The 24,130-nt window shown below is 32.1% G+C and overlaps 1 protein-coding gene across 1 annotated transcript in view; it reads left to right on the forward strand.

Moving 5' to 3' along the window:
* Positions 1 to 5,907: 5,907 nt before the first annotated feature.
* LOC132725951 (sodium/hydrogen exchanger 4-like) overlaps positions 5,908 to 24,130 on the forward strand; it is a 79,637-nt gene continuing 61,414 nt past the window's right edge. Inside the window, exons 1-2 of the mRNA XM_060711172.1 lie at positions 5,908 to 5,929; positions 12,487 to 12,911. The gene's annotated coding sequence lies outside the window, so the exon portion shown is untranslated. The remainder of the gene's footprint in view (positions 5,930 to 12,486; positions 12,912 to 24,130) is intronic.

Genomic DNA, 24,130 nt, shown 5'->3' on the forward strand with positions numbered 1-24,130 from the left:
ACAGTACATTTACACAGTTACATGTTTAAAATGACAAAAGTAGATTCACAAAGTTAAACGATTTAAGTCATACATGACGCCCCGCCCCTCTCTGAGTACTTCGATCTTCTATCACGGAAATGTACGGACAGGTATAATACCCGTCGCCTCTCTCCTATTTCTCAATAAAGTGAAGGAAAACACGGCGTCCATTCTAAACTTTTTTATTTCTATAAAAAGTCCAATATAATTTGTATCAAATGAAAGATTACTCCATAAGCTTTCTATGAGTGCCTCGGAAATAAAAATGAATTAAAATAGATGTATTGATTTTTTTGTTGTTTTATTTTAGTCTGAAAATAACACTCTCGAATTGGTAAGAAAAACACGGCGTTCCCTCCAAACTTTTTTTTTTTTATTTCGTAATATATTTTTGATAACTTTGATTGAAATAAAAGTGTGATTAATACGATTTATGATATATAATTATATAAATGCCTCAAAATAAAAAGGAATTAAATCAAAATGAATTAACTTTTTGTTAAAAAGTTTATCATGTTATTTTCTGTAAAATAGAGAAAATAAGAATCCCTAAAGAACGCTCAAAACGACAAATTGAGAATGTTGCAGGCCGGTTTGATTGAGCTGCTCATGGACGGTAATGGAAAGAGCAAGTTATCGTCCACGCCCCCTAGCAACCGGCTTAAGCAAAATTCAACATGAACTGGTACAATTTTGAAATTTTGAAAACATCGCAGATGTGTTAAATATGGTGATTATCATGGAACCTTCAATGTGACACGTAAGTGCCATACCATGAAAAACGGCATATGATCCCCAAGTAAAAAAAACAAACACACTCTGAAATTCAGTAAGAGAAACACTGGCAGCCCCTACTTACTTTTTTTATTTCTTGGTCAATTTTGATATTTTAGAATATGATAAACAAGATCATCAAGGAAAGGCGGCGTTGATAATTTTAGACTCAAGTAAAAAATTCTGGAAACAAAGTGATCCCTCGGAAGCATTAATCACAACAAAATTACATAAGAATTGCAGACTCGGTTTGATTGAGTCTGTAAATTAGAGATAATGAATAAGTGCAACATCCCTCACGCCCCCTAGCACCGGATTTTGAGCGGTACTTTTCAATTCTCAACACCCTTAATAGTGCTTAAGAATCCTTAATGAACTTTTCTAGTGATGCCTTAAAAATGAAAAATTAATTACGTAAATGTATTAAAAAAAATTTTGTTTCTAAACTTAATCGTTAGTTTTTTTCTCTTAAATCCACACTCATATATTCGGAAAAAAAATAACGTCGCTTCCTTTAGATACTTTATTCAAAAAGGAAAATAAATATTGAATGAAGTTAAGATCCATAAGTTTTGAACAAGTATATTAAAAATCTGGAAACAAGGTGATCCCTCGGAAGCATTAATCATGCACGACAAATTACATAAGAATTGCAGATTCGGTTTGATTGAGTCTGCACATGAGGGATAATGAACAAGTGCAACATGCCTCACGCCCCTAGCACCGGCTTGAACGGTACTCAATTCTCAACACTTAATAGCGCTGGCATCAATGATCCCGAAAGACCAGAAAAATATAACAACACTGAAGTGAAGTACGGGGCAACTTTTTACAGCTGCCTCACGGCACTTGAAACTGCTGTTGTGAAGTATAAAATATGGAAACAAAGTGAATCCCTCGGAGCATTAATCACTACAAAATTACATAAGAATTGCAGAACTCGGTTGATTGAGTCTGTACATGAGGGATAATGAACAAGTGCAAAAAGTTTTTATTCATACTGAAAATACCTTATTAAAGATTGTAACATATGTGCTACGGATAAGTATTTTCTTGATTTCGGAAAGGAAATCTCGGTGGCTGCTTTAAAATATACTTGCAATAGTTTTTGTTGAAAATGAATTTGTGCTTATACATTTTTTTTCAATGATACCAATAAGAATATATTGGGTGGTTTTTTACATTATTAATAAAAATTACTCCCTTGAAGTTGGTCATTGTTTCCCCTAAAAAAATTTCCAATCGCCGATGTTTCTCAGGAATATATGATAAACAAATCAAAGGAAAGGCGGCGCTCAATGAAAACGCAACCCACATGACCCAGCAAACAAGAACAAGTGGCAAGAAGCCCAAGGCGGACCCAAAACAAAAAACAGGACAGGGCACTAGGCAGAGCACGGACAGGCTAATCACTAAAAATGATAAATAATTTGTAACTGATAAAAACGCGATGTTAAAAATAGGTAATGCATAAGTTATCTTCATCATAAATGGTAAAATTCAGCAATTTTCAAGTGATGTTGCTACTGACAAAAATTTTGTAACAAATGTAACATATATATTTTATGAAAAATGCCGTATGTTTGTCCTTCAGTTTTATTAAAAATATGGGAGAGGCGCCGTTTTTATACCTGTCCGCAATAGAAGTTCGTAAATACTCCGAGAGGGGCGGGGCGTTAATGCTTGACTTAAAATCGTTTAACTTTGTGAATCTACTTTTGTCATTTTAAACATGTTACTGTGTTAACGTACTCTTGTAGTTTACAACTGGTAACACGTTTCTTAAACCCTCTTTTTCCGTATTCGAGTTTTACGTTTCATTTTTATATTTCAGATCTATAAGTGTGCAAACATGCATATGTATTGCATGCAATGGAAGATACGAACTTGTAAATTTGTTGTCGTTTTTAAGATGTTAGGTCAGTTGTTACGATATATATGTAAACTTGTTTATATAAGGCGGTAACCTTCAAATAAAAGATTGAATTAAGAGGTTTACAATAAAAATGGTAGGCATACAAGTTCGCATTTTCAAAAGTCATTTTAAAAAGGAACACTTTACATGTCTGGAATTTTGGCAACGAACGCCCTCCATATTGCAGAGGCCTACAAAACAAGTTAATGCTACCTACCAAATATCTTGGGTGCTCTTAGCATTATACAGGAATATTTTCTGCAGAGAACACTTAAGTTATCATTATACACTGTATGTATAAAGGTACGTAAATGTTACAAAACTGACCCCGTGCGAGGACATTTCTATCTTAGGGCTTTAATTTTTAAAACGTTTGTAGATAGCTCCTTGACAAAGCAACATCTTTAGAAGCTCCAAATATAAAAATGGTTTCCTAAATACGTCAAAGGAGCACAGCCTTTTGCCATTTTTTAAAATTTTGATTTGTATAACTTATGTATAGGATTGCAAAGCGATGCTACATGCCAAATACGTGCATCTGAGATCTGGGCATTGATATATAAGTACATGTATAAAGCTTCCGATGAGAAGATTTTATGGAGAACAGTCTGTCGATAACGTGATTCAGGAAGTGCATGTACTACATGTATATATTCTTTATAAAATTGTGCTCAGCGAGTTAAAACTATAATCTGTTTATTGAAAATAAGCCGGTTTCTTAGAGCATAATTATGCATCATAGTGGTAATTCACTTTGGCATGTATCGTTCATGTACATAAGACATTAATTATTTCAATATACGAGGTCTTTCAAATAGAAAGAGCCTGTAATATAGTAAATATACAAGGATTTTTTTGACACCCAAAGGAGCATCGCAACGGTCGGTTATTATTTCATATGAAAAACATTCCATTACAATGAATTAAGAAAAGCATGGAATCCTTTTCAACTCATCAATGTACTGGTGTTGTTTACAAATCATGTAAACAGTACTATAAACACTAACTTCATAATCATTTCATATTTTCTTTTTTCTTATCTATTGATTTCAAATGATCTTAGCCAAGATGTTGATTCAAAGGATAAAACATTCTTAAACAAGTGTTGTTCGAGGAGCAACGCACTCCACTTTTCTGATTTAAAAGCAAAATAGAAAAGGGGGCATAATAATGAAAAACTGATAGGGGAATTGCAAAGACCTGTCCATAATAGTAAACAAGTATTTCAATTTTGAATGAATATACAATGTATCTAATGGTATTTTGGGCAAATAAAGAAAATAATGCTTGATAATATTTTATTGTTTAAATATACACACAATATACAATTTTACAAATATACTCACCAAGTATACATACACGGTGGCAGATTCAAGCCCGGGTTTCAGCCCCCAAGCTCAGCCCAAATATACGTTCATGAGCTTGACTGTAATATGTGTCCCACATGCAATACGGGTCGTAGTGTACCCCATTATAAAAGCTTTTTAAACTAGCTGTCACCCGGGTTTTAAATTGATGGGGTTGCCCCAGGATTTTATCTATAAACTGTTGGGATACTTGAACGTTAAAAAAAATTTTGATTTGCCTATTATTTTTAAAATGATAAAAAAATAAGAGTCATTAATAGGGGCAGATACATATGTAGGTGTGTAACGCCAGGAACCTTTGATTTTTATTGTTGTTAATTAAAAAAAATGAAAATTGTTATCAATTTTGAAGGAATTAAAAAAGGTGACGAGTTTTATAAAGATAATGTTGAAGGAATTGATTTTGAATTTCTGGTTTTTTAAAGATGAAATGATGGTCACTTGCTTCTAATAATATTTTACATTTCAGGCTGTCTTGAATAAATTGAAATTGCAATGACCTCTTAAATATCTAAAACAAGTTCATTGATGGAAAAAAATGCTAATTGAATTATAGTGTTTATTTATGATAACAAGCAGTAGTTCAAATTATATATTTACTTTGGTAGATCTGCTTAATTGACTGAATTTCAACATTGGTTAATGTGCCCTTCTTGACCAATATAATTTTGTAAATGATTACTAGCAAATACTATCCTAAACATAATACAACGGGATGGTTTTTTTTAATTATCAAAAAGGTACCATAAACAGCATTAGAAAGTTAAGGAATTTGTATCCCTTATTTCAATTTCATCAATGTACATGTAAATAAAACTGGACACACGTTCGAATAGTAATATACACGTAAACAATATATAAGAAGCTCATTAATTGGCACTCATAAGATAAGTTATATAAAGAGGCATCGCTTTTTTTTTTTAATGCGTTATTAAGAAGTCGCGCCTGAAACCCATTATGGGACCGTACACTCAAGTCGGGTCATCTAGAGCGTCCCGCCGAGATTTTTTCGTCGAATTTTTTTTCCGCTTTATTGGTGGAGGAAGGACTCCAAGGTGCCCCTCCGGGCATTTTTCAGGTTCACATTTTGATAATGAACATGTGTTTTAGGTTTGAAGTGAATGACTTTTATTGTTTCTGAGAAATGGAATTAAACCCATTACCTAGTTGCTAAAATTCATGGTAAACATACAGAAAACATTGTTCTAACTTGAAATTAGTTATAAATATATTCTGTATAATTTAAACATTTTGAAAAGTTTAAAACATAAATACTGCATACTTGTACAAACTTACATGTATCACGCAATTGTGATTTTATTACATATTTAAAATTTCATGAAAATTTAAAACGTTTGTGTTTCCTAAAAAGCTGAACTGCTAATATAATATAACTTTTAAGCATTTAAGTTAAATTTTTCATCTAAATAACTAAGATCATCTACAGTTTTCAGAGGTGCATTATTGTAACAAAATACATTCATATTTCTTTAATTTACCACGAGAAAATACCGCAACTTTTATTTTATCAGTGCCACAATTTAGTTTCAGTTTTTATTAAACCAAGGCATGTAATATGCAACTGGTTGTAACAAACAAATGAACAGAAAATAACAGTCAAAAATCAACTAATTTACAGTAGTCTAGCTAGCTTACACATATAATAATGCAATTTAGTGTAGCAAGGAAGGAAAGTATTTAGTAGTGTTATACCTCTACAGTAAGGGAGATCACTCTTCTTGGACATGATCAATGTTTACAAACAAAATGTTTGCATCACTGTGGTTTGCATGTTGTATGAATGAAAACTAAAGTTTCATAGCTGAGCGCTTGAGTTCCCAGAAACAATATTGTAAGCGCATAAATGCTGCTGATTTTGAAATTTCTAATTAATATCACCGAGAGCAAAATGCATGCTTAATTTGGCTCTTGAAACAGACCATAACGGCATACGATGCTTTTATGATGCGCAGTAGAAGGACCCCTCCAGCACCATTTAGGAAATGAAGAAATAAGTAAAACAAGCAAGATACACTGATATTAAAGTAAAGATAGTATGTAAGATGAGTAATATGTATACTTAGCATATATTTGCCATTTTCCCCCAGGACTGTTTGCACAATATAATGAAAAATACGTGTACTGTTTTCTGTCGTCTGCTGTTAGTTAATTTTTTACCAATAAAACTCAAAGTTAAACTGCCAAGTAACAATGTCTTGTTATAAGTCAGATTTATCTTCTTCTTGGTAATTAATAAAACATTGATCTGCCTATGTCAGTATACTGCCCCTTACAGCCATTTTTAGGTCAGATAAATAGCAGTGGAATCAACTGAATTATTTATCTAGATCTTTAAATTTCATAGTTATGATTTCATCTTATAAATTATCCTCAAGGTACTTTATACCGGGAGGTACTTTGTACCGGGAATGTCCAGATATTACAAACAATACTTACATAAAAAAATTCTTTTGTATGCAAGTGTTTTTCACATTAATTTCATACAAAATATAGCATTTTTTGAAGAAAATTCAAAGTTTTAATAACCCTATTCACATAAATGTGTTTTACGTATAAAAACCAGTAATATTGCTAACAATTTGGACCCATCATGATATTTTGAATGTGTGTGCAAAATGCTTATCAAATTATTACCCTTTTACTGTGTGATGACTGATAAATATTGAATAGAACTTTAGTATCATTAACAGCAATGGACCATTTACATATGTTTTTAACTTTTTATTGATTGCTTAAAAGTCATTCCTGGTATTAAGTACTTAAAAACAAAAATGGCTGCCACTCATATGAGGTTATTAACAGAACTATCTTTTTGATGTATAGTTAAAATTTCGTTTAGATATTTGTTATTTTCATAAAAAAATGGTACCTCCTACAGAAAATAACTATTTTATATTAGATTTTTTTTTGTATTATATGACGGTGGGCCAAATAAGGCTTACACTCCCGGTAGATAGTACAACCAGGATATATTAGTTCTGGCTTCCATAACTTTATATGTCGCTTTTATTTTGACGTTGCGACAGTAAAGTCTAGCAGTACTATTAAACCTGTTCGCTGAAGTCTCTTTAGCTAAAATTAAATTTAAGATAATATGTACCATCAATTAATGTGTATCATAATTCCGCAGTTATTGTGTGTGAATTAAATCTTAAGCTAAGTTTACAGTGAAGATCAGTTTGTTTGCTTATGATGGCAACATAGACATATAATTGACATCCATATTTGTCAGTCCTATTATATGAGGTTAATTCCCTTCAATCTGCAGTTCTGTGGAGTTGGAAAAGTAACTTGTGATGTTGAAAGAAATATATATAAAAAAGAAGATCAAAGGAACATTACAACCCTTTAATGTCTATCTCCTAAGAAAATCTGTCCATTTACATGCACACACTCGGGGGTGACATTGTGTGATGAATGCAGGTTATTTACTTTATATCTATATAATAGGCTGTGGGGAAAAAAGTTGCTTATGTGGATTTAGAGACTAAAGAAAAAACTAAAATGGAAAGAACACTTGAATCCATCCATCCATCTGTATGTCCGAGCCAACATTTGATTATTATGAGCTTCATTCCGTAGTTAAATAAAGAACATAAACTCATAAAATTTAAAATTAAGAGCTTTTTTTTGTTTTTATGAGCTTATTTTGCTTATGGACGTTGGTCCAGGTCGTGTTTATGAGCTCAATTGCCTCATAAACATCAAATTTTGGTACGTCCGTCCGTACATACAAATGTATAGATACTTAGGTGGCTATGGGAACAATAGGCAGTGATTTTCCAACTTATATAGCAGACTCCGAAAACAGGCCTTTTCCCAATTGAAATTTTCTTTAAAATCATGCAGTTTTCCCAAAAATCTAAACTTACACCAGCTTTTTTACTTCCAAAATCAGCAGTTTTAATGACAATTTCTCCCAAAGTCAAGAGGATAAGGCCTCTTCCCATTAAGTGAGAAAAATCACTGATAGGTAACAGTAAATTTCCTTTGATGCTATTCATTCAGTAAGCACTACTAAAAGAACAATAGAGAACAAAAGAGTAGCCACTTAAATACCAAACTTTGAGCACATCCGTCTATTCATTCAACAATCCATCCATCCACCCAAACATACATCTGTCCTACTGACTCCAACTACTGAAAAGGAAAGGGAGGCCATCTTAAACTGTAAACTTGCTAAATAAAGAAAATTTGATTTTAAAGTCACATTGTCCTTGACCTTTGACCTGCAATTGGTTGTGGCATGTAGAACTTATCACAATATATATAATAATGTGCAATTATCGAGTTTCGAAGTCCTAATTGAAGTAACTGATATGGACTGTAAAAATAAAATTAATCAAAAAAGTTAACAAAGTTAGTTGTAACCTTGACTTTTGACATTATAAATCAAAATGAGTTGGATAGGTAGGACTCATTAAAGTGCATCTACATAAAAAATGAAGTTCTTTTGTCCACATCCTTTCATTTAGTTGCCAGCTGTTATTACAGGTCCAAGTGACCTTTAACCTTGACCTTTTGAATTTAATGAAAATGGATGTTGAAAAATTTGCAAGTAAAACTTAGTACATCTACATAAAAAAATTGAAGTTCCTAGCTCAATGCACTTTGATTTAATGACATGATGTTTAATCATTACAGGTCACAGTGACTGACCTTTTGACCTGAAAATGGGTGTAACAGGTGAAACTGATCAAAGTGCATCTACTTTTGAAATTTCAATGTAAAAGCTTTGTTAATATTGAAGTTAATGACCAAAATGAATAGTTCATTCTAACCTGAATAACTCCACCTTTTGTTTGAAAAAGCTACATGGAGTTAAAACTGACCATGTAATTGTAATGTTTGCCAGTATGCATCTTTTGTTTTCGTAAAATATATATAAAAAAATTGTCACATAATTTGATTACTTTTTGTAGAAATTTCATTAATAATTAATGCCTGCGCTATCACTGTGATTTCATTTATGAAATCAAGATGAAAATGAAGGCGTGTGCATTAGTATAATGAATCATATAATGATGTTTGAAAGGAGGCTTCATGTTTCATTTGTTTATTTTTTTTTTTTTGCTATCTTGATGTCACAAGCATTTGTACAATTTATGTCTTATTTTACAGAATATTTTCTGCCATATACAGACCTGTATAAACCCGACATGCTTGGAAAAGGTTTATAATGGTTGTCCATAATTGACAAGATGACCCCTAACATTTCTTGAGGTCACTGAGTTACTAGGTCAAAGGTGAAGGTCAACATTATGTTCATTTTGAAAACCTTTTCAGGTCTCATCATTGGTACCTAAAAACCCTCCAAAACAGCAGGACATTTTGTGGAGGAATATATTATTGAAGCTGTTTTTTGTAACATTTTTGTGTGTTTGATATAGACACTGGCTTTTTGATCAAATAATTCATTGAACAGTTTTTGAAACTTGGTATATTTTGCCTTGTTATATAGCACAGGCCCCTAAAATGACTATAACTATCACTATAGTAAGTTTTTATGACTTTCTAAGTTATAAACATTTCTTTCTTTCTGTTTTAAGTGTTCTGTTGTATTCATCAATGGCAATTTGGTAAATTCCTATTTTTTCGTTTTCTAAGTAAATTTATTCGGATGTAATATAAAAAAGAGGACTAATCTCTGTAGGACATTTTCCAAGAACTTTTATTGTGACATTTCTCATTGATATATAGTCATGTTAATCAAGGAGATCATGAATACGAAAAGAACATTATTCTTCAGGCATTTGTTGTCTAGAATCATAGTAAATAATTGTATTTTATGTATTGACATTTTCTAGCTGAACATGTGCACACTCGAATGTCCCAAGTGAGACAGAATATAACATCATTATTTATTCTACAAGAGAAACAGATGTCATGATTGATAAATCTAAATATAGTCTATAAGTGTTATCCTGTAACATTTTAGCTTAACGCAGTAAAGGCCTTACAGTTAAGTTTAAAGCAGCATTCCTAACATTTTAACTTAAAGTGACAATCTGTTACATTCTTAAGTTTAAAGCAGCACTACTAAGCATGTATTCTTAAAGCAGCATCTTAAAGCAGCAAACATAACATTTGAGCTTAATCTAAGCAGCAAACCTAACATTTGAGCATAAAGCAGCAAAATAACATTTGAGCTTAAAGCAGCAAACATAACATTAGAGCTTAAAGCAGCAAACATAACATTTGAGCTTGAAGCAGCAAACATAACATTTGAGCTTAAAGCAGCAAACATAACATTTTAGCTTAAAGCAGCAAACATAACATTTGAGCTTGAAACAGCAGATATAACATTTGAGCTTAAAGCAGCAAACATACCATTTAAGATTAAAGCAGCAAACATAACATTTGAGCTTAAAGCAGCAAACATAACATTTGAGCTTAAAGCAGCAAACCTAACATTTGAGCTTAAAGCAGCAAACATAACATTTGAGCTTAAAGCAGCAAACATAACATTTGAGCTTAAAGCAGCAAACCTAACATTTGAGCTTAAAGCAGCAAACATAACATTTGAGCTTAAAGCAGCAAACATAACATTAGAGCTTAAAGCAGCAAACATAACATTTGAGCTTAAAGCAGCAAACATAACATTTGAGCTTGAATCAGCATACATGACATTTGAGCTTGAAGCAGCAAACATAACATTTGAGCTTAAAGCAGCAAACATAACATTTGAGCTTGAAGCAGCAAACATAACATTTGAGCTTAAAGCAGCAAACATAACATTTGAGCTTGAATCAGCAAACATAACATTTGAGCTTGAAGCAGCAAACATAACATTTGAGCTTGAAGCAGCAAACATAACATTTGAGCTTGAAGCAGCAAACATAACAATTGAGCTTAAAGCAGCAAACATAACATTTGAGCTTAAAGCAGCAGATATAACATTTGAGCTTAAAGCAGCAAACATAACATTTGAGCTTGAAGCAGCAAACATAACAATTTAGCTTAAAGCAGCAAACATAACATTTGAGATTAAGCAGCAGATATAACATTTTAGCTTAAAGCAGCAAACATAACATTTAAGCTTAAAGCAGCAAACATAACAATTTAGCTTAAAGCAGCAAACATAACATTTGAGCTTAAAGCAGCAAACATAACATTTTAGCTTAAAGCAGCAAACATAACATTTGAGCTTAAAGCAGCAAACATAACATTTGAGCTTTAAGCAGCAAACATAACATTAGAGCTTAAAGCAGCAAACATAACATTTGAGCTTAAAGCAGCAAACGTAACATTTTAGCTTAAAGCAGCAAACATAACAATTTAGCTTAAAGCAGCAAACGTAACATTTTAGCATAAAGCAGCAAACGTTACAATTTAGCTTAAAACTGATGTAGTAGATTACCCCTATTGAGTTTGAGATCACTAGTTCAAAGGTGAAAGTCACAGAAAATGTAGGATCATTATCTTGAAAACTTTTTTAACACAAAATCTTCATATTTCACATATTGGTTTATAAAAACTGAACACTTCCATATACCCATGGTCTCGGAAAATCCCGTGAAAAGTGTGAACTTGCAAGATAATAAATCCCTGTAAGAGATTTTAAGTGTATGATGTCATAGCTTCCTCAGCTCCATTTAAATGTAGCTCTTTGATGGATCCGATCATTTTCATCGTGAATAGTGACTGCAGACAATTAGATCTTGTAATAATTTGATTAGTCTCCTTTCCTATTAACTTTTCCCCGTTGGGACATTTGTGACCAAAATATGATGATTTTTCCCACACCATTGCACACTGTTAGAATATTAAACTGTTTGACTTGCATCAAAATTTGAATTGTTGCATGTCTGTTATAAACTTCTTTGCAACAAGACTGGAACCTATTTTGAACATGAGTTTTAATTAAAAGCTGATGAGTACGCAAATTGTCATTATAGATTATTGTTTTATTTACTTATTAATATGTTTTGAAAAGTCTTTTTTGATAAACCTAGAACTAGCAGAATGTAGTATGTTAAAATATTTCAAAAACAGTATTGTTTTCCAATGTTTGTTTCCCACAGTATAATTATTCCTTACATACTACATTATCTATATCAAGATTATGAAGTTCTTCAGCCAACAGTAAAGCGCCTTGGGTGAGCCTTGGGTCAGACTGCAAAGTCAAATTCATATTTTGGTTCCAGCAGGTTAAGGGTTTACATGCCCAAAATGCAAGTGAAAAGAAATCATGGTGAATATACTTGGATTGATGTTAATTTTGAAGGAAGTAATTTATAAATCAGTAGCAAAGAATTAACTCGTGAATTTCAATTAATAATACTTTGCATGAAAAAGTTTGCAAGTTCAAGAAAAAGTAGTAAGCAATAAAATAATGTGTTTTAATTTTTTTTTTAATTTTCATGAATATTTATTTTTCTATTTCAGACTTTCCGGCTTCGACTCATGTTAGAAATCTAATTTCTCTAAGGAATGGTGTGAAATAGGAGAAATGCCAAGCTGCGTAAATATGGAAAAACCAGATTGATTGAAATCACATGTTATATATAGGATAAAACTGTCCGATATAAAAATGACTCAAGCATCGGGACACAGAATATAAGAAGATCAGGGTTCAAGGTTATTAAAAATTCTCCTAACCCTGGTATTTGATTGGTCAGAAACCAGCACAGAATGCATATATTGGCCAATGAATATCCTGAGATTTGAGATGGAACTTGGAAAATAGTTTTATAACCTTGAGGTCAGGAGCAGGAAATAGTCTTGCAAATGATGAGCAATTACACTGATGTCTTAAGAACTAAAGTCTGTCTAGTGGAATTCCATTCATTGGAAAACTTTTAATTTAACAGGTGAGTGATTTTGTTAATTGTTTAAAATCATAACATTTTTTTTAAAGTTGTGAATTAAATTTCACATTTTTAAATATTTTTTTTAGTTTTAAATGTACAATTCTATATTTTAATGAAAATCTGGTTTTAATTTGGAGTTATATATTGATTTAAAATTTGCTATTTCGATCTCTGAAATTTTAAATTGCATGTAAATGACTAATGCAAATAATGCTAAAATATATAGTTTTAAATGTACAATTTCATTTATTAATGAAAACTAGGTTTTGACTTGAAGTTATTGATTTAGAATTTGTTATTTGGATCTCTAAAATGGCATGTAAAGTATTTGGAAATGATGTTAAAATTTAATTCCTAAGATTAATGTCTAAAAGATGTCAAATTTGCATAATGCTTAAAATACAAATCTATTCACTAGAAAGTTCTGCATTACTGTATAGTCTAGAGGGAGTGCTTTCAAAATTCATTATATTAACCATATATTTCAAAGAGAAAGCTAACTCATTTGAGCCTTGTCATGACAAAACCAACATAATGGGTTTGCGACCAGCATGGATCCAGACCAGCCCGCCCATCCGCTCAGTCTGATCAGGATCCATGCTGTTCGCTATCAGTTTCTCTACTTGTTATAGGGTTTGTTAGCAAACAGCATGGATCCTGATCAGACTGCGCGGGTGCGCAGGCTGGTCTGGATCAATGTTGGTCGCAAACCCATTATGTTTGTTTTGTCGTGACACGGCTCATATATTGTTCCAGCAGTTACCATAAATAGAAAAACAACAACATGGGTTTTACTTTGTGTTAGATAAAAAAATGTATTGGTTACTATAAATTGTCAGAAGAAAGTTATTTATTATTATAGCAATTAACCAATATGATCTTCTCTGTCAGCTATAAATTATGCTTGAAAATTGTCAATTAAACCTTTGGTATAATAAGACGGCATATAGGAACCGCTTTCAGTCACATAAGGAAAATGGCAGCCTCCATGTGCCACCAAAGTTTGTGGCAAAAATGATAGAGATATGTTTCTTTTACACAGACTGGAAGAAAGAATAATAATGGTGAAACATGTATTTTGAAATTGATAACAGTCAATATCCCTTCTAAAATCAGGCATAGACAAGGTTTGCAAAAGTTGTTGGAGTTCACAGTTACTCTTTTGCAAATGAACACTGTGGTATCACCCTGGTGAATTGCTTTTGTGTATCCATGATTGTTCTTAGTGCACAAGGCTTCTAATATCCAAAGTATATGGAAAGAGCCGATGTTTTTCGATTGGCAACAACCATGTTTAGGAAAAACAAGCTTTACTATATAATTTGAATAAAAAAAATCTATTCATTACTATGCATTGTAAATAGGAAGCTATTCATTATCATTTATTGTTCTAGCAATCACAATGTGTAAAAAATGATCTATATATTGCATAGAAACACTATTCATTTATTCGTTACTAAATTTATTGTATAGACAAAGCTATTCATTACTATAAATTGTAGAGGAAGCTGTTCATTACCATATATTGTTCCAGCAATTACCATATATAGAAAATAACGGAACTTTTTTTATCAGTATGTGGGAGAACTTGATTGACATAAAACCTTAAAGCAAGTTATTGATGTTGTATAAACACTTGATCAATCGCCTTACTGTTGATCATGATTTAACTTTCTGCAGAATTTTTAGTCTCTTGTTACAGACAAGAAGATATTTTTTACCCATCATTCTGTTTATACTGTACTGTACAGTATTTATAGTTTGAAAGGTTACAAAGCAAAAAAAGTCTTCATTGGTTAAAAATATTAAAGGAGCTCCACTGAGGTCTGAAAGTCTAAAAACCTAATACCTTTCTTTGAATTTCTTACATAGATCAGTAAAGGCACTTACAATGTACACGAATTAAGAAAATACAAAAAACAATTAATGTGTACATTGTATACTCAGAAATAAATTGGAAATTGTATTTTTGTGCAAATTATAGCTGATTTTATATGCTTTTCAATTTTGGGTCTTTTTTTCGCAATAGGAAAAAAAAGAGTGATCTGAAATTTTGCACACAACCCGGATGTAGATTTTCCAAGGTTTTTGGCTCAAAATCCTTGGATAAAAACCTCGGAGTATTGGAACAAGAAAATGCAAAACTTTGCTATTAAAAAAACCTTGGAAAAATAGGGAGAGGGTGAAAAACCTTGTAAAAAATTTCCGAGTTTTTTTTAAAAAAAAACCTCGTAAAAAGTATGACCTCGGAGTATTGGAACGATTTCCAAGGATTTCAGAATAAAAACCTTGTAAAATAATTTCCGAGGATTTTGTTTAGAAAACCTTGGAAAATGAGTGACCTCGGAGTATTGGAACGATTTCCAAGGATTTTTAAAGTGTTTCCGTGGTTTGTTTTCCAAGGTTTTTAAATGAAAACCTCGGAAAGTTTCTCACAACTGGGAATACTATTATATTTTCGAGGATTCTTACTTAAGGGCATCAGAGAATTTTCCAAGGTTTATTTGAGCAAAAACCTTGGAAATTTCTAGAATATCCATGGAAAATCAGAAAATATAACATCCAATCAAATATTCTGAAAAGAGCAATTATATTGTCCTTTTAAGGAATTAAGAAACTTATTTGTAATAATACAGAGCAAAAAATGATCACATGACTCACTGAAACATTTAATGTCAGTGTGAAGTAAATAGTAATGCACTACAAATGAAAAGTTAAGTTAGAAGTCTTTAATGGTAAATATTACACTCAAATGTTCAGTTATAATATTTTGGTATCCGGTTAAATTTTAATGTATTCAAATATCTATCTTTTGAATTCCTGTTCACTCTTCATGATTTTTAAATGTCCCTTAGTTTTTCCCTCACCATCACAGGGGTCGCATGTGGAAAATGCCCCAGGATACAATTCCTGAAATAAATAAAGTAAACATTTAATAAAGTACAGCCATTGAAAGAAGTTAGAAAAACAATTATATAAAATCACCACTGGGCTCTTCCCTCTCCATTGGGCGCTTCCCTCTCCATGTGGTCAGGATCAAAGACTTCAAACTACTTGCCTTACAATATTGTATTTTTGACTCCTGAAGCCAGGATGGGCTTCTTCCCTCTGAGGGAGCTATCCAGCCCAGGATTAAGGAACACCTGTGGTTATACTCAGGACAGTTCAGTATGTGTAGGCAATCAGAATTACATCATTTAATTTCTTTTTTATTAATCAATAAAAAAAATGATACATTCCTTAAACGTTTCCATAGACAAAAATATCAGTTCACTGTTGATATATATTGTTTTAAAAAATCAGCACTTTTGTGAAAAGAAAAACATCTTTTGAGTGATCCAAAACTACTTGAATTACAAGTTGTTCAAGACCATTGATTAAAATGAAGGCTTTAATATTTTCAAATGACCTTTTCTGTAGTTACTTTTAAATGTTTGTCTACGGTTTTGAAATAGTGAATTTAATTTTTTTCATGTTTATTTTTTTTTTATTTCATCAGTACTTAGTGTCAGGATTTCAAGAAAACTTTGGTAAGCAGTGTGACAATTCTGCGATGTTAAGAAAAGAAACGATGTCTGTTACTATTATTTTAGATTATGTCATACTGGATGTTACAAACTAAAGCACTCGTAAAAATATTGCAAAAAATAACGCTTTTGAACATAAGGTGATTCCGATTGCCTACACTAATTGTATCTGTCTGCTCAAAGTGACATCTGCATCATTAAAGCTGGAGAGTCATCATGTAACATTAATAGCATTTCCAACAAAGTATCAATAAAAAAATCAGTTCAAGAAACCTTTATTCATTCAAATTTCAAATTGAAACTTTCAAAACCTAGTTTTAAAACAAAAACATACTGTAGTATATTCCTTGAAGCCTTTCCTGGTCTACAGTTGGCTTCCTTAATCGATGCCTGGATGCCAATGATATACTATGATAAAACACAGCAAAGCTGGATTGCCATCTTCTTGTAGTTTGGAACAGTCTGACTCTGTAATTAAAAATTTGTAGATTCAAATAATAGATAAAAGATGAAAGTTTATAAATAATGTCATCATAGTTTCATGCACTCATCTTGTTCAATACAATCATAGACAAAAATAACATTTAGTATACTCATAAAATATCCTCTAAACAATTGTATTTAAACTAGCTTACATTTAGGTTAAAAATATAGATCTAAAATAGTTTGTATTAAAAAACTTATCTGAAAAAAAAAACAACAACAGATTTTATGCATAAATGTATCTAAAATTATTTACCTGAACCTTTTTACTATCACTTGTTTCTTTTGTTTATCTTCCTGTCCCAGGTCATTGATCTTTAGGTTCAATTACAACAACCAAACATTTCCTGAATCTTGTCACACTTAGATAAATGTTTTCTTTGAAAATTCCAAAATATGCCCCCTAACATTTAAAACAAGATATGTCCAAAATTGCTTAAAATAAATCCAGGTTTGCACTTCTTCCAACTATAACCACTTGACCCATTGATGTCTGAGATTCAAATTTTTCAACAGTATAACTGAAGGGGCAATCATAATGTGAAACAGGGGTGATCCCAAAATATCAAAGCCATCATCATTTTATTTTTACATTAATTTTATTGAAGGTACAAATATATCAAATGATAAATAAAAGTAAAACTTGAAAATTATAAGAGAATCACAGTTGCAGTGTCATTTTAGACTGTTTTGGATTGTAGAAAAACCCAGACTCCCCCTGAAAAATCACATGGAACAATCTGGTCTATCCCAGAATGCTCAATGAGAAGATTGATCATGCATAGATTATAAGAGGGAACCACCTGGGGTGCCATTAGTTTTATCTGATCAGTGTGTTATATTCTGTGTGTGAAAACTAATAGTGGATGCAGTATTTATTTATCTTAATTATAAGAAAGTATCAAGCATACATATTTTACACATTAATTGTACATAATTATATATTAAAAGGACAATTAATAACTATTTATGTTTATTGTACACATAATTAATGGCAGAGTAAATTGTAATCTGAATGTTTGTCACAGACTTGCTTAGTAGAATATACTATTTTATATGGCATAAAAACATATATTAAAGATTAATAGCATTCTTATTTCAGTGTTGCTTACAGGCTGTCAAGAAACCCTAAGTTAAGTCTATATATATAGAAAGAAACTGCAGGAAAAATACTGATGCATTTAGAAACTAATAGACATAAACACTGATTGTTTCTTTTTGTATAATTATAAGTTTTGCTCTCTTATTTATTCTTAAAAATGGAGAAGAATAATATCTAGTAACAATAATTATAAATAATAAGAAAAAAATATGAAAATAAAAAAAATAAAATTTTCAAGTCTTTCTGATCATCAGTTATTTGAATAATCTTTATCTTATTATGATTAGTTACAATACCTTTATAGCCATTAATAAAAGGTATTTTATGGCAACAAGGAATTTACATTGTATTTAACTTTTCCATGTTTTCACACTTAAATTTTTTTAATTGATTCCTCCCACAAAAATGGCTTCAGAAGATTAAAGTACAAATTTATTGAAAAGGAAGTTGGCCATTGACAATGTCCATACTAAAAATTGATTCCCTGGACCAAATCTCTCCTTTCCATGCTGTTGGACAATTGTTTGCTCTGACCATGGATTAAGAAATATCCATTGGCAATCTACAGTTGGGTTGTTATCTTAGTTCGCTTTAACTGTTGATTATTGCTTTTGATGCCCATTATAAGTTAAATCATGATTATGTCTTAACATTTTCCGAGATGAAATTTAGTTAAGTTCAATTATCCGAGGTCATTTCCAAGCTAAATATTGACAAAGTGTTTCCAACAAATTTTACGTAAATTTTCTAAGTTCTTTTCCGAGCAAAAAAATGACAAAGTTCTTATTTCCAAGCTTTTTCCGAGCTGATTTTTGGCAGAGTGTTTAATTCCGAGATAGTTTCCAAGGTTTTCTTTATTTCCAAGGATTTTTATACAAAAACCTTGGATAAAGTTTCCAAGGTTTTAAAAAAAAACCTCGGAATTAAGAAAAAACCTTGTAAAACTGGTTTATTTCCAAGGTTTGTGAAGCAGTTTCCATGGTTTTTTTCATAAACCTTGGAAAATCTACACCCGGGAAGTGAATGGTCTAGACCTTACATTGAAGTGAACATTGATCAGATCTAAAAAAAATAATTTCAGTCCTGTCATGTCAAAAGACCACATGGGAGTTCCTTTGAAGTCAGTGTAAAGTGAGTTTGTACATTTTGAAAGTATATAATGTTTGCTTTTTAAAAGCAACAAATTATTTATAGAACAGTGTCATTACTAAAGTCTGACATTACATTCAAGGTAATGGGTACTTTTCTGCATTTGGGTTCCTTTCTAAAATTGAGGTAGCCTCAATATAATATATATACATTTCATTCTTGGTCTTATGGTAATGTTTTAGTTCATGATTGCAGGCTCTTTCAAATAGAAATGGTCGGTAGATATCCTCATCACCTGACTCAGCTGGGACATTTAAAAAAAAAAAAAAGAAGTCCTTTTCCGGACAATTCTATTGAATTTTTGTTAGACGCTGGTTATGGATTAATAGTCATTCAAGGCAATAATAAATTCAATAAATATTTATTTACAAAATCCATTTAAAAAGACCTTAAGAACTTGGAATTACAAAAAATATCCTGCAACAGATACAAATTGAGGGCTTTGTGCAATATGGCTGTATCTCATTTGAATAAAGAAGGCATTACAACATTTTCGAACTCAGCTGGCAAAATACTCTGTAAATTCTACTCACTCCAGGAATGTTGTTTAACTTAAAACAGGATAATTAAATAAATAAACATGCATGTTTTGGGTGCTCCAAGGCATAAACATCTAAAATCTACAACTTAAATGTGATTGTGCAAGCTGAAAAGTTTTAGATTGATTTGTATTAGTGGGAACTTTTAAGTGGAAAGTAATAAACATGTTCCTTGCAATATTTAAGAGGGAATATATTGACATATCATCATCTTAGTGCAATAACTAGTTAACTCCTATTAAATTTACAAGGATTTAAACCTATTACTGCACTAAGGTGACAATAACTTCTGTGAATCTTTATTGTTAAGGTTTATAGTCTGGATAGATGTTGATCGAGGGTGATATATGATTTCTGTGATATATGTCCGATTTGAGAAAAAAAGCAGTATTAAACCCTTATAAATTTGTGTACATGTAATGGATTTGCCCTGCTTTAATGAATTTGGAACAGTCCATTTGAGTTTTAAGGGGCTTTAAGGTATCATGATATAAAAATTAACAGAACATGCATTATAGAGCCCCTGGTTAGACTGCACAAATGTGACTTTGACATGCAGACTGGGGCGGCAATTGAGGCTTCTAAGAGCTCTTTAAGGATTCAATCTAAATGTGACATGGTGCCAGCTTGGAGGGAGAAAAAATAATCTGAAAACATAGATTCTGCTTGGTTACATAATTGTCTGGTAAAAGGAGATTAATATCATCAGACAATTGTCTTTAATATTTTCTATAGATATTGTCTGCTGCCTTTTTATAGATTTAGATATGTATATATTGTTACTGCTTACCTTTTATAGACTTAGATAGGTATTTATTGTTATAAGCTCTAGTCTAATAAATGGTTTATTCTTTGGAAAGACTTATCTTGTGTGTTGATGTCCTCTTTTAGAAGTTACTTTTTCGTTGTTCTGAGTCATGTTCTTTTACGGACTTTTAACATTTCAAGCTGCAGATTGTATTCTAAGCTACATGTTGGATAGCTTAATTATAGATTCAGTTAGAATTGACAGCTAGTATTTTGTCTTTAAATTAGTTGTACTTTAATGCTTTCCTGCCAAAAAAATCTCTAACATTTGCAAATATCGTAATAAATCATTCATTTCTGGAACGATATTTTTCATGATCTTTGGTATTGAAATTATCTTAACTGTTAATATTACCGGAATACAGGAATTTAGCGATAATTTTAGAATGAGTTCTTGTTAAAAATCTAACGCCCAAAATATTTTCGGAGCCACTCGTCCTTTAGGACAAGGAAAGGCCTATTTATTTTTGTGAGCTGAGGCTATACATTTTTCTGCTCCTGATCTTGCTGCCAATTTTCTCAAATTGTACTCTATAAATAAGAGCTGACAAGTTAAATTTCTGATCTCTATGCAACTATTAAGATAGTATTCAAACTTAAATGTTAACGGAATGGAAATAATATTTACTGCCTTATGTACATATATTTCTTCTATGTATATGCTTACATGTTATGGTACAGTATTATAAAAGGATGTAACTATAATGTTGTGTGACATTAATACGAAGTTAACAATAATAAACATGCCACACACAAACATCCAGGAAAGATTTAAATCCCACCCCTGATGATTTTGTAAAAAATATAATTGTTTACAACTGAAATTTTTTGTAGGGTAATCAGCCATTGCATGTCAGATTGAGGCCTTTCTGTAATATGATTTTGCAATCAAGAAAAAAAGGAAGTGATTATATTAGGAAATGTTCTAATCTATTATAGAGCCATCATTGATCTGGTTAAACTGATAAATTGTGGTAACTATTCGATTATCTAGAGAGATATAGCAAAATAGCCTGATTGTGCTATTCATATTGTATACAAAATTTAGCCGTGCTCTCAGCATTAACTTTTATTCTACCTAGGAACCGGAAGTGCTGTTCAGTGTCAGCATTAACTTTCATCCTGGCCAGGAACCAGAAGTGTTGTTCTGTCAGCATTAACTTTCATCCTGGCCAGGAACTAGAAGTGCCGTTCTGTCAGCATTAACTTTCATCCTGGCCAGGAACCAGAAGTGCCGTTCTGTCAGCATTAACTTTCATCCTGGCCAGGAACCAGAAGTGCCGTTCTGTCAGCATTAACTTTCATCCTGGCCAGGAACCAGAAGTGCCGTTCTGTCAGCATTAACTTTCATCCTGGCCAGGAACCAGAAGTGCCGTTCTGTCAGCATTAACTTTCATCCTGGCCAGGAACCAGAAGTGTTGTTCTGTCAGCATTAACTTTCATCCTGGCCAGGAACCAGAAGTGCCGTTCTGTCAGCATTAACTTTCATCCTGGCCAGGAACCAGAAGTGCCATTCTGTCAGCATTAACTTTCATCCTGGCCAGAAACTGGAAGCTGGACTTGAAGTCCATTTAAGATATTCAGTAGGTTAAAGGTTCAAGTATAATCCCTATTTAGGATGCAATTATAAGGACAAGGTCGTTATATAAGTCTGCGAACGTGACAATCTGTAATAGATATCAGTTTGTTATAATGGTTGTTGTAGTCTTTGTCTTTATTACTAACCATACCCATGAATTATCAGTGCTGAAACAATTATTATATCATAGACAAGCATTAATCACTAACCGTTACTTCCTTTTATGTTAGTTAATGTACTGTGATAATGGCACTGTTCAATAAAGATCATTTTAATGCGATTTTCTCATGCAATGCTATATTTAAAAGGGAAGTTAAAAAAAGAAGGTTTTTAACCGTGCAGCCACTATTCAGCATGAATAAGCAATATACCACCTAAATACCAATGAAAATTTCTGCAAATATCATTTGGTATGTATCAAGGGAGATAAATGTGTGTGGAATATCAGGGGAGATAAATGTATATGAAATATCAAGGGAGATAAATGGTTATGGAATATCAAGGGAGGTAAATGTATATAAAATATCGGGGGACATAGAAACATTAATAAAGGAATATCAAGGGAGTTAAACTGATACGGAATATCAAGGGAAATAAATGTACATGGAATATCTAGGATGTATGTGAAATATCAAGGGAGATAAATGTGTATGGAATATCGAGGGAATAAATGTGTATGGAATATCAAGGGAGATAAATATATATGTATATGAATTTTAATGGCACTGGAGATCATAAATTGTATCAAGGAAGATAAATGTATATGAAATATTAACTAGAAGAGAATAATTATTAGGTTCTTAAATCCAGTCAAAACAATTAAACATAGGTATTAATAGAAAATGAAAAAAATGAGACTTATAAAAAGAAAATCTTCGTGTTCTGCCATTATCCCTTTCCTTCTAAGTGGGCGTACAAAATATATGACTGTTCACATGATAGTAGGGTACAGACACACTGAGGTCTGATTAAATATTGACTTTGTTGTCTTTCACCTACACTTGTTTAAATTAATTAGTCATTCAACTAAACAGTTTTTCTTGTAGGATCAGGTGTCAGATAAACTTTTCAGATATTATTTCCTTGAGAACAATTATTGATTAAAGTTAATGGTTTTGGTCACACCAACACTGTGTAGGTCTGACTTTAAACTTTTTTTCTACATGCTAAGTTTAAAACATGGAAATGTTCATTTTAGTCTGGACATAATCATTCATCATAAGTAATTGACTGCTGTCAATAGCAAACACTGCAGAATGTGATCAAATGGCAGGAATCTGCTCATTGATCTTGCAAACAAGTTCTTGCAATTTATAATAATTACTTTCGAGCCCGCTTCCTGGAACCAACGATATTTATTTAAGCTTGTTTGCGAAACAAGTTCTTGCAACTTATAATAATTACTTTCGAGCCCGCTTCCTGGAACCAACGAGTACTGGTGTCATACGAAGAAACATGGTTGTGACCCTAGTTGGTCGAACCCATGATCTCTGGGTTGAGGGGCAGACACCTTAACCTGTACTAGGCCACGGCTTCCCTTTGCTCAGCAGTTAAGCCTTCCTGGTGAAAATAGACCAAATAGGTGTCCATTCAGACAGGATAAGTATGGGGACCAAAGTAGAATATTAAATATCATCTACCTATTGTAAGCAAGCTGAATTTAACCTTCCGGACATAAAAGAATCCAAACTGTGTTTGCCGCCCTGGAGACTCGCCCCTGGTCAGGTCAGGGGAACAATGATAATAAAGCAATGAAGTAATAATGTAAATGTCTTGGCAAAGTTTACGCCTCTTCTTTAACCCTTTACAGCTGAGTAGACTTGATATCTTAAATGTACTTGTGTCATTCTTTTAATCTAATCTATTCTAATTATCTTGACAAAACCATTCATTGATTATTGGGACAATTTCATATAATTAATGGATAATATTAATGAAAAGCTCTTATGAATTTAGCCAGCTGATCTTTTTGTCTCCTCTGGTCCCAAGGCTTCCATCAGGATAAATGGGGCATATCGATCATCAGCTGAGTG

This window comes from Ruditapes philippinarum, unplaced genomic scaffold (genome assembly GCF_026571515.1).
Source record: "Ruditapes philippinarum isolate M1 unplaced genomic scaffold, ASM2657151v2 ctg473_1_1_1_1, whole genome shotgun sequence".
NCBI lineage: Eukaryota > Metazoa > Mollusca > Bivalvia > Venerida > Veneridae > Ruditapes > Ruditapes philippinarum.